Source organism: Erythrolamprus reginae, chromosome 5 (assembly GCF_031021105.1).
Source record: "Erythrolamprus reginae isolate rEryReg1 chromosome 5, rEryReg1.hap1, whole genome shotgun sequence".
In the NCBI taxonomy this organism is placed as follows: domain Eukaryota; kingdom Metazoa; phylum Chordata; class Lepidosauria; order Squamata; family Dipsadidae; genus Erythrolamprus; species Erythrolamprus reginae.
Genome location: NC_091954.1, coordinates 78001111 through 78017704, shown reverse-complemented (window position 1 = coordinate 78017704; position 16594 = coordinate 78001111).

The following is a 16594-nucleotide window of genomic DNA, read 5'->3' as shown; positions in this document are numbered from 1 at the left end:
GATGAAGGTTATAGAGGAGATACTCATAGTAAAATATATCTAAGAAATAATAGAAAAGAAGATATAGTAATAGAACATATCGATGAAAGAATAGAAGAAGAGATATAGGAATAGAAGAAAGGTACAGGAGATATAGGAGAGCAATAGGACAGGGGACGGAAGGCACTCTAGTGCACTTGTACTCACCCTTTACTGACCTCTTAGGAATCTGGATAGGTCAACCGTAGATAATCTAAGGGTAAAGTGTTGGGGGATTGGGGATGACACTATGGAGTCCGGTAATGAGTTCCACGCTTCGACAACTCGGTTACTGAAGTCCTATTTTTTACAGTCAAGTTTGGAGCGGTTAATATTAGGTTTAAATCTGTTGTGTGCTCTTGTGTTGTTGTGGTTGAAGCTGAAGTAGTCACCGACAGGCAGGACGTTGCAGCATATGATCTTGTAGGCAATACTTAGATCTTGTTTAAGGCGTCTTAGTTCTAAACTTTCTAGGCCCAGGATTGAAAGTCTAGTCTTGTAGGGTATTCTATTTCGAGTGGAGGAGTGAAGGGCTCTTTTGGTGAAGTATCTTTGGACATTTTCAAGGGTGTTAATGTCTGAGATGCGATATGGGTTCGAAACAGATGAGCTGTATTTGAGGATGGGTCTGGCAAAAGTTTTGTAAACTCTGGTAAGTAGTGTGAGATTGCCAGAGCAGAAGCTACGTAGGATTAGGTTTACAACTCTTGAAGCCTTCTTGGCTATATTGTTGCAGTGGGCTTTGGCACTTAAATCTTTTGTTATTAGTATACCAAGGTCTTTAACCGAGTGGGGATTATCTGTGATAATTTGATTATTCAGTTCGTATTTGGAGTTCAGATTCTTCTTCCCAATGTGTAGGACAGAGCATTTGCTAGTTGAGAATATATAGTTATGAATATATGCAACTAAAGCACAAAATATCAAGAATTTTAATTCTGATGCAAATAACTATCTAATATAGTTAGGAAAGGAAGATTCCAAACACATCTACCACTGGGTATTTCCTAAAGCAACTCATACCCATCTTAATGGTTTATTGAGACTATTAAAAGTAGTGTTAGCTACTTTTTAAGCTAATATGCTTAATTCCCCTAAGCAGGAAACAGCCCAGCAAATATTTTCATTTAACTATGCAATATTTAATGATTCATTATGATTGTGTTGGACTCAGCCAAGAGTACTTGTGCCTTGTAGAGATTTCCTCCTCCCAAAACAGTATGTAGCCTTGCAAATATTTGTGCATAACAGTTCAAAGGGCAACTTTTGTTCTAATGGACATAAATAGCTACCAAAGAACTTCTGGATGCCAAGTTCCCCCCTTCCCCCCCAGTATATTTTACTTGCTCTCTAAGGCATACATTTGGCACTAGATGATGCATCAAATTACAACTCTTAATGGGGCCCGTGGTCCTTAGGTCTACTTGGCAGAATGTTATAGATTTCAGTTTAAACAATTCAAATAGAATTATGCATATTTTTGTGTTCAATATTTCATATAAAGATGAACAAACTTGACTTCTGTCTGTATGGAAGAATATAAATTGAATAATTAAGAACAAAGGTTTCATCTCTCTCTCTCTTTAAATTACTTCTGACCATTTCTGTAAATATCTAATCAAACTCACATTTATTTTCATTCTCATTTCTTTTTGTACTATATATATTTTTCTTGTTGTACATAAGATCCTGAAAATTAATTTCTCTTGATACAATGCACACACTTACACACACACAAAACTTTCCCCATTGTATAATTTTTCTCTTATATAAGAGAAAAATATAGCGTATATAGTGTAAATTTCTTAAAGGCATAGATTTTAGTATCTAGGTAGCTTTTAAAGTTCATTTATAAATTTAAGACATACATACTGGGTAAGTTAGCTTGTATTAACTAAATTATTTTCCTGTTGTTACTAGTTTTACAATCAACCTACAATACAGAACAGTTCTTCACAAAAATATACAGCTTGTAGGCAAGGATGTGTGGCCAACATCTTAGCACCACAAAGTTTCCCTTGGAACTGTGGGAAACACCAAAGCTCCAGCCCTTTGGGGACCTGAATCCATTGAATCAGGCTGGAACTCCCCTGGAGGGAGGGTGAAAAAGAGAGGCACCAGCTGGTGGTCCGGGCAGATTTGCAAATCCCCCAGGAAGCCAGCACCAGCCTCTTGACCAGCAACTGTGAAGAGGCGATTAGTCGCCATTAACTGAGATGGCCACAACAGAAAGACTGAAGTAAAAAGATTGTGGTTTGCCTGGGTGAGAAGATCTAGGCGTTTTTGCAGGAGTGGAGTGGAAGTATTTATTATTTATTCATTTGTTCGTTTGTTCGTTTGTTCGTTTGTTTGTTTGTTCGTTCGTTCGTTCGTTCGTTCATTCATTCATTCATTCATTCATTTATTTATTTATTTATTTATTTATCAGATTTGTATGCCGCCCCTCTCCGCAGACTCGGGCCGGCTAACAGCAATAATAATACAATGTAAACAAATCTAATATTTAAGTTAATTTAAAAACCCCAATTTAGAAACCAATCATACATACTGACATATCAAGCATTAATTATAAGCCTAGGGGGAGGGAAAGTCTCAATTCCCCCATGCCTGACGACAGAGGTGGGTTTTAAGGAGCTTACGAAAGGCAAGGAGGGTGGGGTCAACTCTGATATCTGGGGGGAGTTGGTTCCAAAGGGTCGGGGCCGCCACAGAGAATGCTCTTCCCCTGGGTCCTGCCAAACGACACTGTTTAGTTGACGGGACCCGGAGAAGGCCAACTCTGTAGGACCTAACTGGTTGCTGGGATTCGTAATGTGCTGGAGTTGGGTTTCAGAAGAATAAAATAAAATAAAAGAATAAGGGAGATAATAGGGAGAAGAGATGAGGAGGAACTTAGTATAGACTTAAGCAAATAATACACTCAAAAGGAAGAAAAGGAATTAGGAAAAAAGAAGTTATTTATATAAAAATAAAAGAAAGAAAAAGAAGAAACTAAGAGAAGGAGAGGAAAGGAGAAGACCCACAAGAAGTGGAATTTCTGAGAGATTAAAAGAGGGGAAGGTTAATAGAAAGGAAGAGCGGTAATAAGATATATGGTAATAGATTTATTGATATTTAAGTTGTATTAACAGAGCAGTCGATAGTAGGTGTAATTGCAGGTCATATAGTCCAACCTCCCACACACACACACTCAAGTAGGAGTTCCTACATCATTTGAGACAGATGACAGTCCAAGTGCAAGTGTTAGGGCTCTCACAACCTCCCCTGGCAAGCTGCTCCACTGGTTGATCACTCTCACTGTCAGAAAGTTTTTCCTCACTTCCAGACTGAATCTATCCTTGGTCTCCATATTGAGATAATAACAAATACAGTGGTACTTCATCTTACGAACGCCTCTTCTAACGAATTTTTCAAGATACGAACCCGGTGTTTAAGATTTTTTTGCCTCTTCTTCCGAACTATTTTCACCTTACGAACCCAAGCAGCTGCTGCTGGGATGAAGGGGTTTCTTTTTCCCCCCTTTTTTGAAGAAAGAAAAGTAGGAGCGGCTTGGAGGAGGAAAGATTTTGCAGAGAACAAGGTGCTTGCAAAGGCACTGAAACGGTGTCTTTTGAAGAAAGAAAAGGGAAGGGCGGCTTGGAGGAAGAAAGATTTTGCAGAGAACAAGGTGCTTGCAAAGGCACTGAAACGGTGTCTTTTGAAGAAAGAAAAGGGAGGGGCGCCCCCCTTGCCTTTCTTCCTTCCCACTCACCCTTTAGCCTAGCCTTGCTTCTTCCACCTGCCCCCTTTAGCTGCTCCTCCCTGCCCTCTGTTCGCCTCCCTTCTAAAGTTTGGGATTTTTTTGAAGGATTTGCACGCATTATTTGCTTTTACATTGATTCCTATGGGAAACATTGTTTCATCTTACGAACTTTTCACCTTACGAACCTCCTCCTGGAACCAATTAAGTTCGTATGATATGGTACCACTGTAAATCATTAGGAAAATTCTGAAATAGGTTTAATATGGTGACTGGTGAAAATATCCAGGGATATGGGTATGACACTTACATTGCATTTCCTGCTGTGCACCCCAACTCAAATGCAAAATGTGACTCGCAAGCATCAAAAGGCCCTCTATCTTTTTGTAAAGCTATCATGAGAAGCATAAAATTGCTCCCCTCTGATACTTTCTTCTATGCATACTAGACAAAAATCTTTTTCCCATATCTTTTCTCCCATAGGGAGTAAAACAGCTAAAGAAATTTGAAGTGGAAAAGTGATCTCGTGAGGTTATGCTAAAGTTATTCCAGCATAAAAGGATTAAATAGCTTTCCCTCCCTGTTGGAGATCCTTTTCTGCCAGGAAGAAGTGGCACACAACTGTCCATATTATATCAATGAGCTCTTAGAGTACATACTGTAAATAGGCCACGGGGCCCTTGCCAAGCAAAAGCAAACTTTTGAGACAACTGTTCTCGGCCGTTCTTTCCCAACTTTTAAATTGACATTTTGATGATCATTGTTGTCAACCATAACGATATTTACAAACTTCCTAACAAAAAAACCAACAACATTTTTTTTACACGCTTGGCTACAAACAGAGCAAAGATTCCCTCAAGCAATTATGAACTGTAAACTCTTGATTAGACATTCTAGTTTTGAGCATGTTGCAGAATAAAAATGAACCCTATTCAATTTATAGGAATATAAATATAGAGATTGGAAAGCATGCAATTCTATTTCTGGTATGTCATATAGTTCTGGGTACTGTTGTGGTTGGCTCTGGCCCAGCTCCTGCCCCAGGAAATGTGGAGGTGGATGCAGGGGAAACTTTAACATGTCACAGGCCTGAGTTATTGCCGACAGAGTCAGTTCAGAGTTTAGTTTCCTCGGACGAAGAAGAAGGTGGGAGTGACTTGGAAGAGGGGGGCTTGGCACACAGCCCAGGCAGTCACTCTCCCTTATCTTCCATTGATTCGGATGAAGACGTCTTGGACCCACACAAGCGCAGAATTATGCGTAGAAGAGACCAAGTAAGGACATATTACCGGAGATAAGAAAGGCCACCTGTGTTTGGGTGGGGCTCCAGTAATTAGGGCTGCTGCTATAAATAGCAACGTGTGGGTTTGGCCGTTGTGGAAGAATATCTGATTGCAGTTCTTCAGGAATCGTGCCTTGACTTTGTTGATTTTTCAAGTCTTTGAAACCCGCGCAGAGCAAAGTGTGTGGGTGTTTCACTTTGTGGAAGAAGAAGGGGTGTGAAGTTTCTTCACAGCTGCTAGCTAAGTACTTAAAGACTGATTAAGGGAAATTGTACAGACTACCCGGTTGTTTTGGGACGAGTGCTCTTTGCAATACAAAAAGAGTGCTCAGTTTATTTTGAATTTTGTGATAAAGAACATTGTTTTGAATTTTCAAATGTGTGTGTGTCTGAAATTTTTATCCTTGAATTTTTGGGAGGCTCCTACTAGAGAGCCCGGCAGAACAGGTACCCACATAGATTTCTTGCATAAGGGAACTTTAGCATGTATTGCTATCTATGTGTGTAGAAATCTGTGGGAAACCTATATCACAAGTTAGGCTTCAGAGGGGCTTTGTAGTACGTTCAGATACCCTTGCCTTGCATGCTTATGTCAGCTTACTTATTTATGCCTAAGTAAAATGTCCAAAATGAGTTAAGTGAATTACAGTAAATGAAGAGTGGAATATTGTCTGGGTGACATTCATGATTGAATTTTACTCTTGCACCTTAGCTGGTATCTAAATTTCTTACAATTGAAAACTAATGAAATGTGGAAAATATATTCCACAAGGTCTTTGTATCAACAATGTGAGCTTTAGGATTTTGGCGTTGTTCCTTATAGTCAGTGGTGGGCTACTAGCCAGGACGCTAAATTGCGCTTGCCGCTGTGGCTCGTAAGTGCTTGCGGGGCCAGCATGATTTTGCTTCTGCACCTGTGGAGGTAGCAAAATCACGCACGGAGTTGCAGGTGCGCCCGTGTTTCGGCATGCACGGAAGCAAAAAAACCCTTGCCAAAACATGGGTGCACCTGTGGCTCCATGTGCGATTTAGCTACCTCCACAGGTGCAGAAGCAAAATCGCGCTGGCCCCGCAAGCACTTACGAGCCACGGCGGTGAGCGCAATTTAGTGTTCCGGCTAGTAGCCCACTGCTGCTTATAGTCGATTCACTGTAGAATTTAGCACTGCATGATTAACAAAGAAGTTTTCTGTTGATGTTCCAAATGTTAGCTTTACTTTTGACTCAGAGATAGATGCTGTTTGTGCAGATTCACGGCTACAGTGACAACAAGAGAACATGAGAAGAATGTTTGAAATGCCTGGGAGGCAGGAGTGATTATTGTAAACAGAGAAAGGCTAAGGACTGTGTCAAAATCCAGTGGTTATGCTCTCTTGATATCAAAGGCAGATTCCAGGCAGTGATATAGCAAGAGAGCCCTTGGCTGCCCGACTGCAGCCTGGTGCAAATAATATTTTAAGTATGCTATTCCTTGGTTTGGATTTCATGGATAATTTTAGAAAGCACATGTCTGAGGCTTTCATTGCTACTCTAGTAGTGTTGGTAACATGTGTCCAGCAAATCTGAGTGGTTCCCAGCCAAATTTTCTCATCGATGTTTCTGACATTTAATACCTTTAGTTACTACTTTTAGTGATGGGAAAGTAATCATGCTTTACATGACACTTAGCTGTTTTTGTAAAGGGAACTGATAAGAATGAAAGTTGAAAAGAACATAGAAAGCGTGGCCTATGCTTATTGCTGTTTTTATTTCTGGTTTATGATTGATATATTAATCGAAAAGATCTTGAATGTGAAATTCAAACAAATAAATGATTGTTATGAACGCAAAATAGTAAAACAACAGCAACACTGCAAGGATTATAACAAACCTTGAAGGATGTAAAATCCATTGCCATTCCACTGAGTGTTTCATTGTGATCCTTTTTATTATCAATCATATAACGTTTATTTCAATGAGGATTGTATTTCTTGTATCTTCTCTTCTATTTTAGAGTGAAATCATAAGGAGGACACTACTTCTACAGTAACAGTTAGACATGCTATACACAATGGTTTGCATTATTTAGTCTACAGAAAAAGATTTTTGCAAATCCTTCCTCCCTCCCTCCCTCCCGCCTTCCCTTTCTTTCTTTCTTTCTTTCTTTCTTTCTTTCTTTCTTTCTTTCTTCTTTCTTTCTTTTTCTCAGGATTTTTTCATTAGATATTAATAGGGATTTATATAGTATTTGCTTTCCAAAAGATGCAAAATAGAACGTATATTAAAAGAACCATTGTGCTAAAAAGAATGTAAAAAGAGAGCAAATTTATTTATTATAGGCTTATATGCAACTAAATTTGAAACAGATTCTGTGCACATTCCATAAATTGGGTAAAAATTACAACATTTAAAACATAAATGAAAATGCAGTACAAAACATATGGGCATACCAAAACCCCCCGCATCACATTCTTCTATCTCCAAATTACAGGACAGAGCAGTTTGAAACATCCCATATGAACATCTATTGAAAAAGTCAGTTTAATAGTATTTTTGAAAGTAAATACTGTAGGTTATCAAATCAGAAGGAGAATGCTATTTCAAAGAAGGCGGAGGTATAATCGAAAAGACTTATCTCTGAGGCCCTGTAGAAAGCAACATCTAACTGAAAAGATAATTATTGAATACACAACTAATGGGAAGACAATAGCCCTGTATATATCCATGTTTATGCAGTATAAGAGCTTTAAACGTGCAATCAGCATCTTGGGTTGTACTAAGAAGCATACAGCTGTCAAAGTATCAGTATCACACCAGCAAATCATGAAACATCCATTACTATTCCCATTATTAGTCTAGCTGCAGCAATGAAGACCAACGGTAGCTTCTGAGTGATCCTCGACAACAGATTCATGTAAAAGCTATTTTACAAATCTCGTTGCAAGTATGATTAACTGAGAGAAAAATCTCCTGTTCCAGGAAAATTTACAATAGTTTCAGCAAGGTTTGTGCAAAAACCCAACTTGCCATAGTTGCTGTTTGTTGATCATAAGCTACGACTCAAAAAGGACTTCCTGATTATGAACCAGTTGGGCATGGGAAGTGCAGGCCCATCTAGAAAATAAAGATGGAATATCTCACCCAAAGCTGTTCCAATCTGATAACACAGAGTCTAGGCCAGTGGTTCCTAAACTTTTTTTTGGCCATGCCCTTCCTAAGTATCTCTAAAATCTTGATGCCCTCCCCCCTCCATGACATATAATTCTTACTATTCAAAAAGTGAACTACTCATGCTGAGGAAGCATAAAAGGCCATTAACGTAGCTAAAATAAGGTTCCAATTGCCCCCATTAAAAATCAAATTTCCCCCTGTGGGGTGTGAGCTCCATGTGTGGAACCATTGGCCTATCCTCATTCTTCCCCATCTAGCTTAGTTTCCAAATATTTTCTTTCTTTCTTTCTTTCTTTCTTTCTTTCTTTCTTTCTTTCTTTCTTTCTTTCTTTTTATCTATCTATCTATCTATCTATCTATCTATCTATCTATCTATCTATCTATCTATCTATCTATCTATCTAATCCATCCATCCATCCATCCATCCATCCATCCATCCATCCATCCATCCATCCATCTATCTATCTATCTATCTATCTATCTATGTTGTCCAATACACAATGAGGGTTTTAGTGGGTATATATCTATATACACATAGTAAAATACATGATGAAGGTTATAGAGGAGATACTCATAGTAAAATATATCTAAGAAATAATAGAAAAGAAGATAAAGTAATAGAACATATCAATGAAAGAATAGAAGAAGAGATATAGGAATAGAAAAAAGGTGTAGGAGATATAGGAGAGCAATAGGACAGGGGACGGAAGGCACTCTAGTGCACTTGTACTCGGCTCTTACTGACCTCTTAGGAATCTGGATAGGTCAACCGTAGATAATCTAAGGGTAAAGTGTTGGGGGTTTGGGGATGACACTATGGAGTCAGGTAATGAGTTCCACGCTTCGACAACTCGGTTACTGAAGTCATATACTAGTTTAATCTCTTTATCTTGAAGTATAGAGGTAAAACTCCATACCAGCAACTTGTTTCCCAAGGGGTTTTTAGTAAATATTAAAGAGAAATATGTGAGTCCCAAGTCTTGTGGCACCCCATGTTCTAGAGGTCTTCTGCACAACTTAATGTTTGTTCCCTTGAAACATCAACTCGTCAGACCTCTTGTGGCTCTTAGGAGCAGAAGATAGAATGCAAGTTTTCATTTAGAGCATGTTTCATAGCATTAGTTAGATTTTCTGGAAATAAGCATGCATAATTTAAATTTAAAGATATAACTACAATCATAATTAGTAGTTAGAGGTAGTTAGAAGATTAGTAGAAACAGCCTCTTAGAGCTTCTACACTTAAATGACATGGTTTTGATGTGAATTTTAAATTTAAAATAGCATCCCCTGACTAGAATGGGCCCATAAGATATATTGAATAAGCTTCCTAATAGTTAGAGCTATTTGACAGTGGAACCAATTACTCAAATACATATAGATGTAGATAGATTTACTTCAAGTGATGTCTAAGGGGAAGCTAGAGAGTCTTTTTCCTGGAATGTTTTAATTTGGATTTCTGCAGTTAGCAATGGCTTGATGCCCTTTTCCAATTTTCATTTCATAATCCATGCTGGCATGTCTTTGTCCCAATGGCATAATAATAATTATAAAATAACAGATTAATGAAGTTGAAAGGGATCCTGCAGGTCATATCATCCAACTCCCTGCCCAAGCAGGAGACCCTATATCTGCCTCTACTTAGGATTGAACTCACAACCTCCTGACTGTGAGGCAAGAATTCCACCTCTAGGCCCCAGCAGCTTTTAAGTAATCAATTTTATAAGGAAGCCATCTTACCTTCTGGGGGTTGAAAATTTAAGTGGAATTTTTAAGATGTGATCTAAGGCTTTTTTATTACAACTTACCAAATGGATACAAATAAAATATAGGTAAAGCATTTCTTATACACACCCTCTACAACCTAGATGAAAAGTTGGGGAAGGATACATGGAATGGACTTTTGTTATCAGTCTGGGCACCAGAAGAAATATTGTTTTAGCTCCCATTGTCTAAGGGTCCTACACAGTTGTTAGGGCCCCCCAGAATTAGTCTTAAGAACATATATTTCCGATAAAATTATCAGTTGGACAGCTTTAGGGGTCCAGAATGGTCTGCATTCATGTCTCTAACTATTTCTGAAACAACTCTTTTGAATCAAATCTGAAGCCCTGGCCAGTGTATTGCCCATGGAATGGAAATGTAGAATATTTTTTCCCAGAAATAGGAAGATCAATTGCGCTAACTATATAAGAAAAGGTCTACAATCAACACTTCAAGGATTGATGCTTTTCCCTGCAGCCTATCAGAATAAAAATAAAATAAGTTCGTCAAATTGCATACTTTGAAATGAAGTGGATACAATTGGCAAAACTGTATTATTCAAACATTTTTTCTAAAGAGCATGGTTAAATGAGTGCTAAGATTGTGAATTGGGTCTTTTCAAGTAAACAGTAAACAGTCTTTTCAACAGTGCTTTAGAATCCACATTTGTTGAAAATTGCCAACATACTTTTTTTTATAGTTGCTTAAATAGTAGCGCTTTCTATGCACTACTATCCACTGCTGTATTCGCCACTTCAAATTAATAGGGTTGGAATTAAATATCTATCCAACTTTGGTCTTTGAGGATGAAATGAATGGCTTTGAACTACAGCACTTGAAAGAACTTGAAATGATTGCTTTAAAATAGATATCTTGCAGAATGGTAGGTGGGTGGTCTACAGTCTCTAAAAAGATTGTCAGATGTACCAGCTTTGACTTCTGCCTGTTGCAGTCTGAAACTAGCAAGATTTTCAAACAGCAGCTACTTAATTACATCGCAACGTTCCACTGGGTAATCACCTGTTTTGCAATACATACACTATATTGCTATGCTGCTAGGAGTGCATGTTAAATGATTGAGAATATCTTTAGTTTGGTTCAAGATGTGAACTTGAAACTGCCCAGCTCAGCATAAGGTCTGTTGATGGTTTACTGTTAGCACATATAAAACTGTTGATATATTACAAAAGTTCTTTTTATTATAAGCGAAACTTTGTGCTGGCTCTTTGACTTCAATATATCCCGATGGACAGACCCACCTATGTTCATCTTGGATTAAAAAAAAAATATATCAGGAAAATACATAGGAACCAAGAAAAAATAAAATTAGAATTGCTAGGCATTGTATCTCCAGTGTTCCTTGCCCTGTGTTTTCTTCACAGTTGCATCTGGAAATAAAAGCACTCCTGTGTGCAATTATTGCTGCATCTGACTTCTGTTTTCCATACCACAAGAATATCTTTTCATTATGTTTTTCTTTGAAATAAGCACCTTTTTCCATTGCACCACTTCAGAGCCAAAAAATCCATTAGGATAAGTTTTTCATAAAAAATACAATCCAATCTAGAAATAAAAAATAATTGACTAGGGCAACTTACAGCAGGGGTGTCAAACTCGATTTCATTGTGGACCGCCTCAAGGTTATGTTTGACCTTGGGGTGGGAAGGGATGTAGCCAGGGTGGGTGTGGCCAGCTCAACATCATTCACATTGAGGACGCCTGGGGAAGCCCGAGCACTCTGTCAGCAAAAATAGGCTCTGAAATTCATTTTCAGCTGCGATGGCCTCCTGCAACCCTCTGCCAGTGAAAACAGAGCTTGGGAGGACCCTCTGAGATCCATTTTTACTGGCAGCGGCACCATGGGATGGTCCTTCACTATTTCCAGGGTGGACCTGCGGGCCAGATGTAAGACCCTGCAGGTCAGATTTAGTCTGTGGAGCTTGAGTTTGACAGCCTTGACACCCAATCAATGCCTCCAAATATTTATTCAAAGGTTTATTGAAATTTGTATGTGCACATGGTAGATAAAGTATTTAATTTATGGATAATTTACTGTACCTACAACTTCATGGGGAAACAGTACAAGATAACCATAGCAGGATAATTGGATAAAAATTCATAATATCCAGTGTGTAAAGACAGAAAAGAAAAGAAAAATATGCTTTGTTGTGTTTTCCAAACAAACAATGTTGGATTTTGCAGCTAAGATTGTGAGACCACAAATAGAGAATGGACATAAAGTTTCAAACTCTTTTCCTCTGTATTGGCACATGTCTCACCACATTACGTTCTGCCCACCATTAGTGTATTTTTTCCTCTTCTTATTATGCCACACTACCCTACATCAGCCCCTAGCAACTTACTAGAATCAGTGGGAAAATGTTCAAGTCTTAGAATATTTCAATATACACACCTCACTCTCTTCATTGCATCATGGACATAAATTGTTTCAATTCCTTCCCTAAAAACATTGTTATAGAGCACTGCACACCAAGACAACTAGACACAAGAATAGTTCCCCCCCCAACACCATCACTTTGCTAAACAAATAATTCCCTCAGCACTGTCAAACTATTTACTAAGTCTGCACTACTATTAATCTTCTCATCATTCCTACAAATTACTGTATGACTGTAATTTTGTTGCTTGTATCACAATTAATATTAATATTGATTGTTTCTTGATTGCTTATTTGAACCCTATGACAATGATTAAGTGCTGTCAGATTCTTGAAAAATGTATATTTTCTTTTATGTACAGTGAGACCATATGCACCAAAGACAAATTTCTTGTGTGTCCAATCACACTTGGCCAATAAAGAATTCTATTCTTTTATTCTTCATCCTTTACTTACAACATAGAACAACATGTTCTATCTGCAAAATACTATAACCTTTATGGATATGGACAGTCCTGGACACCCCACTCTTAGTTATGTTTTATAGCTCATTCACTTTTGCTTTGCCTTGAGCGGGGAGTGTACTTGCTTAGTGCTTGTGTTTGCTTAGTGCTTGTTATGGATTGTTTCTATTTTGTATATATGTAAATAGTACTTATTCAGCATAACTAAGTCTGTGTCTTTTTCTTTGGCTTTACCACACATCCACATTCTGTTAAAATTCTCTGCTCAGTGTATGTCAAAGGTCTCATAGCCTAGCTAGACCGAGACATACCAACATTTATAGCTCATAACCTTCTCCAGATATCATTTAAGGAACAAGTTCCAGTTTTTTAGCAACAAGTTCTTAATCTTCCTGGTCATCACTCTTTTTTTTTTTTTTTTTTTTTTAAATCTTTTTATTAATTTTCTTTAAAATGACAAACAAACTTACAAACATTTAACATACATTGTAGGGATGTATCATCCCTGCTCTTCTCAAAAGTATAATTGCAGATACAGAAAAAGGAATACACAATTGAATATCTAATTCAATGCTACTAATACAAAAAATATCTAGTAAAAAAAAATTAACTGTCATATAAAAGTTTCTAATTAATTTCAAGTCAAAAAATCTTTAGAAAAAACAAATTTCTATTCTATCTATGTAAACTAAATCTAAGATAAATCTTAATAAGAAAAGATCATCTAAAATATCTATACTTGTTACTACTCTTCTTTCTTTATTTTTTTATTCTTATCTATCCATTCATAAACATTGTTCCATGTTGCGTAAAATTTGGTTTCTTCCTGTTCATTCAAGCGTCTTGTCATCATGTCCATTTCCGCGCAGTCTAATATTTTTGCAATAACTCCCTCTTCTTTGGGGATATCTTCCCCTTTCCAATTTTGCGCGTATATAATCCTTGCCGCTGTAAAAATATGTATAATCAAGTACAAAATTTCTTTTTTATAATTTTGGTTAGTAATTCCTAGCAAACAAAACTCCGGGGTGAAATCTATTTTCTGCTTTGTAATTTCTTTTGTCATTTTTTCTATCATTTTCCAATACATTTTAGCTTTATTACATGTCCACCATTGATGATAATAGGATCCTATTTCTTTCTTACATTTCCAGCACAAAGGTGATGTCTTTGGGAACATTTTTGCTAATCTACTTGGTGGGAGATGCCATCTATAAAACATTTTTATTTGGTTCTCTTTCAAAGAAACTGATTTAGTCATTCTCCAATTGCACATCCAAACTTTCTCCCATGTATCTAAATCAATTTCTTTACCTATGTTTCTACACCAATGTATCATACTATCTTTTAATGTTAATTCAATATTCTTGTGGGTAATCAAATATTTATATATTTTTCCAATTACTCTGTTGTGGTTTTTAGTGATTAACTCACTTAACAGGTTTTTACTTTTGTTAAATATATAGAGTGTACTATCTTTCTGGTATCTGGATCTAATCTGTGCGTAATGCCACCAATCAATTTGTATCCCTTCATCTTGTAGTTTAATTCTAGATTTTAATTTCATTTGATTGTCTAACAAATCTTTATATCTTATATTTCTTGAGTCATTAATAGAATTTGGATGTATTATTGCGTCCAAGGGGGTAACCCAATCTGGAATTGTTAAAAAGTGGTTTTTCTTTATGTCTTTCCAGACATCAAATAAATATTTTCTCAGCGTGTGTCTTTTAAAGTAAGAATGGTTTTTATCTTTATCGTACCACACAAAAGCATGCCAACCAAGCATGAGGTCATGTCCTTCTAATATTGATGTTCTCATGTCCTCTAAAGTTATCCAGTTTTTAATCCATGTTAAGGCGGCTGCCTGATAATATAGTTTCCAATTTGGGAGCGCAAAACCCCCCCTCTCTTTTATGTCTTCTAACATATTTATCTTAATTCTTGCCTTTTTCCCTTGCCATAGAAATTTTTTAACCACATTTGTTAAGTTTTTAAAAAAGTTAGCCCCTGGATTGATTGGGATCACTTGAAATAAAAATAATACCTTAGGTAAGATATTCATCTTAATCGTAGCAATTCTTCCCAAAAATGATATTTTTAGATTGTTCCATATTTCTAGATCCTTTTTAATTTCATTAATTAATTTTATATAATTATCATTTTTTAATGTTATTGTTTTGGCTGTTAGCCATATTCCCAAATATTTTACTTTTTTAACTATTTGCATTCCAGTAATACATTCTAAATTGCTTTCTTGTATTTTACTCATGTTTTTAGTTATAATTTTTGTTTTATTTTTATTTATTTTCAAACCTGCCACCTTGCCATATTGTTCTATTGTTTGGATTAATCTTGGTGCTGTGACTAACGGATCTTCCATTATAAAAGTCAAGTCATCTGCAAAGGCCTGGACTTTGTATATCTCTTTTCTAACTGTTAAACCTTTTATCTTTGGATCTGATCTTATTTTTATTAAGAGTGCTTCTAAAGTCATAATGAAAAGAAGAGGTGATATGGGACATCCTTGCCGCACTCCTTTATTAATTTTAAACGCTTCTAATTGTTCATTGTTTAATATAATTTTTGTCGTTTGTTCTGAATAAATAGCGTCTATTAAATTAACAAATTTGGGGCCGAATCTCATTTTATTTAATTGCATCTTTATAAATGTCCAATTCACGTTATCAAAAGCTTTTTGCGCGTCTAAGAACATTAAAGATAATGTTTTATCTGGATGTTGCTCATAATACTCTAATACATTAATGATTGTTCTAAGATTATTTTTAATTTGTCTACCTGGAAGGAAACCATTTTGGTCTGAATGAATTTTGCTGTTTATCACATTTTTCAATCTATCTGCGTATATTGCTATAAAAATTTTATAATCTACATTCAATAAAGATATTGGTCTATAGTTTTTAATTTTTTCTTTTGGTGTATCTGGTTTATGAATTAAAGTTATCAAAGATTCCGACCATGATTTAGGAATTTTACCATCTACTCTACATTCATTAAAAATTTGGAGCATATTATTTCTTAATACTTCATTTTCTATTTTATACCACTCTGCCGGGATAGCGTCCGGTCCCGAGGCTTTGTTGTTTTTCTGCTTTTTAATAACTATAAGGAGTTCTTCCATCGTTATTGGACTCTCCATCTTTTCTTGTTGCTCTTCTGTTATTTGTGGTAACTCTGCACTCTCTAGGTATTTAAATACGGCTTCTTCTTCAATATTATCATCTTTATACAATTCTTTAAAAAAGTTTTGAACTATATTTGCTTTTCCCTCTGGGTCATATTTTATTATTCCATCTTTATCTTCTAATTTTCTAATTAATTTAGATTGTCTCTGCTTTCTCAGTTTGTATGCTAACCATCTACCTGATTTATTGGCATGCTCAAAATACTGTTGCTTAGCTTTCTTTATTTTTTCCAATAGTTGATTTTGTTCTTGTAATCTAATTTTGTGTTTAATTAAATTTATTTTTTCCCCCAAATCTTTATTTTTCACATTTTGTTGTGATAGAAACTCTAGTTGTTTTAATTCATTTATTAATTGTTCATATTTTCTTTTTCTTTCTTTATTATATTTTGCAGTATAGGATATTGTTAATCCTCTTATGTATGCTTTGGTTGCATCCCACAAGTTCTGAGGGGTGGTGTCTGTATTTTTATTAATTTCAAAAAATATTTTTAATTCCTTTTCCATCCATTCTTTATATTCTTTCTCTTTCAAAATATTTCTATTCATTTGCCAATTGCGATGTTTTTTAATATTTC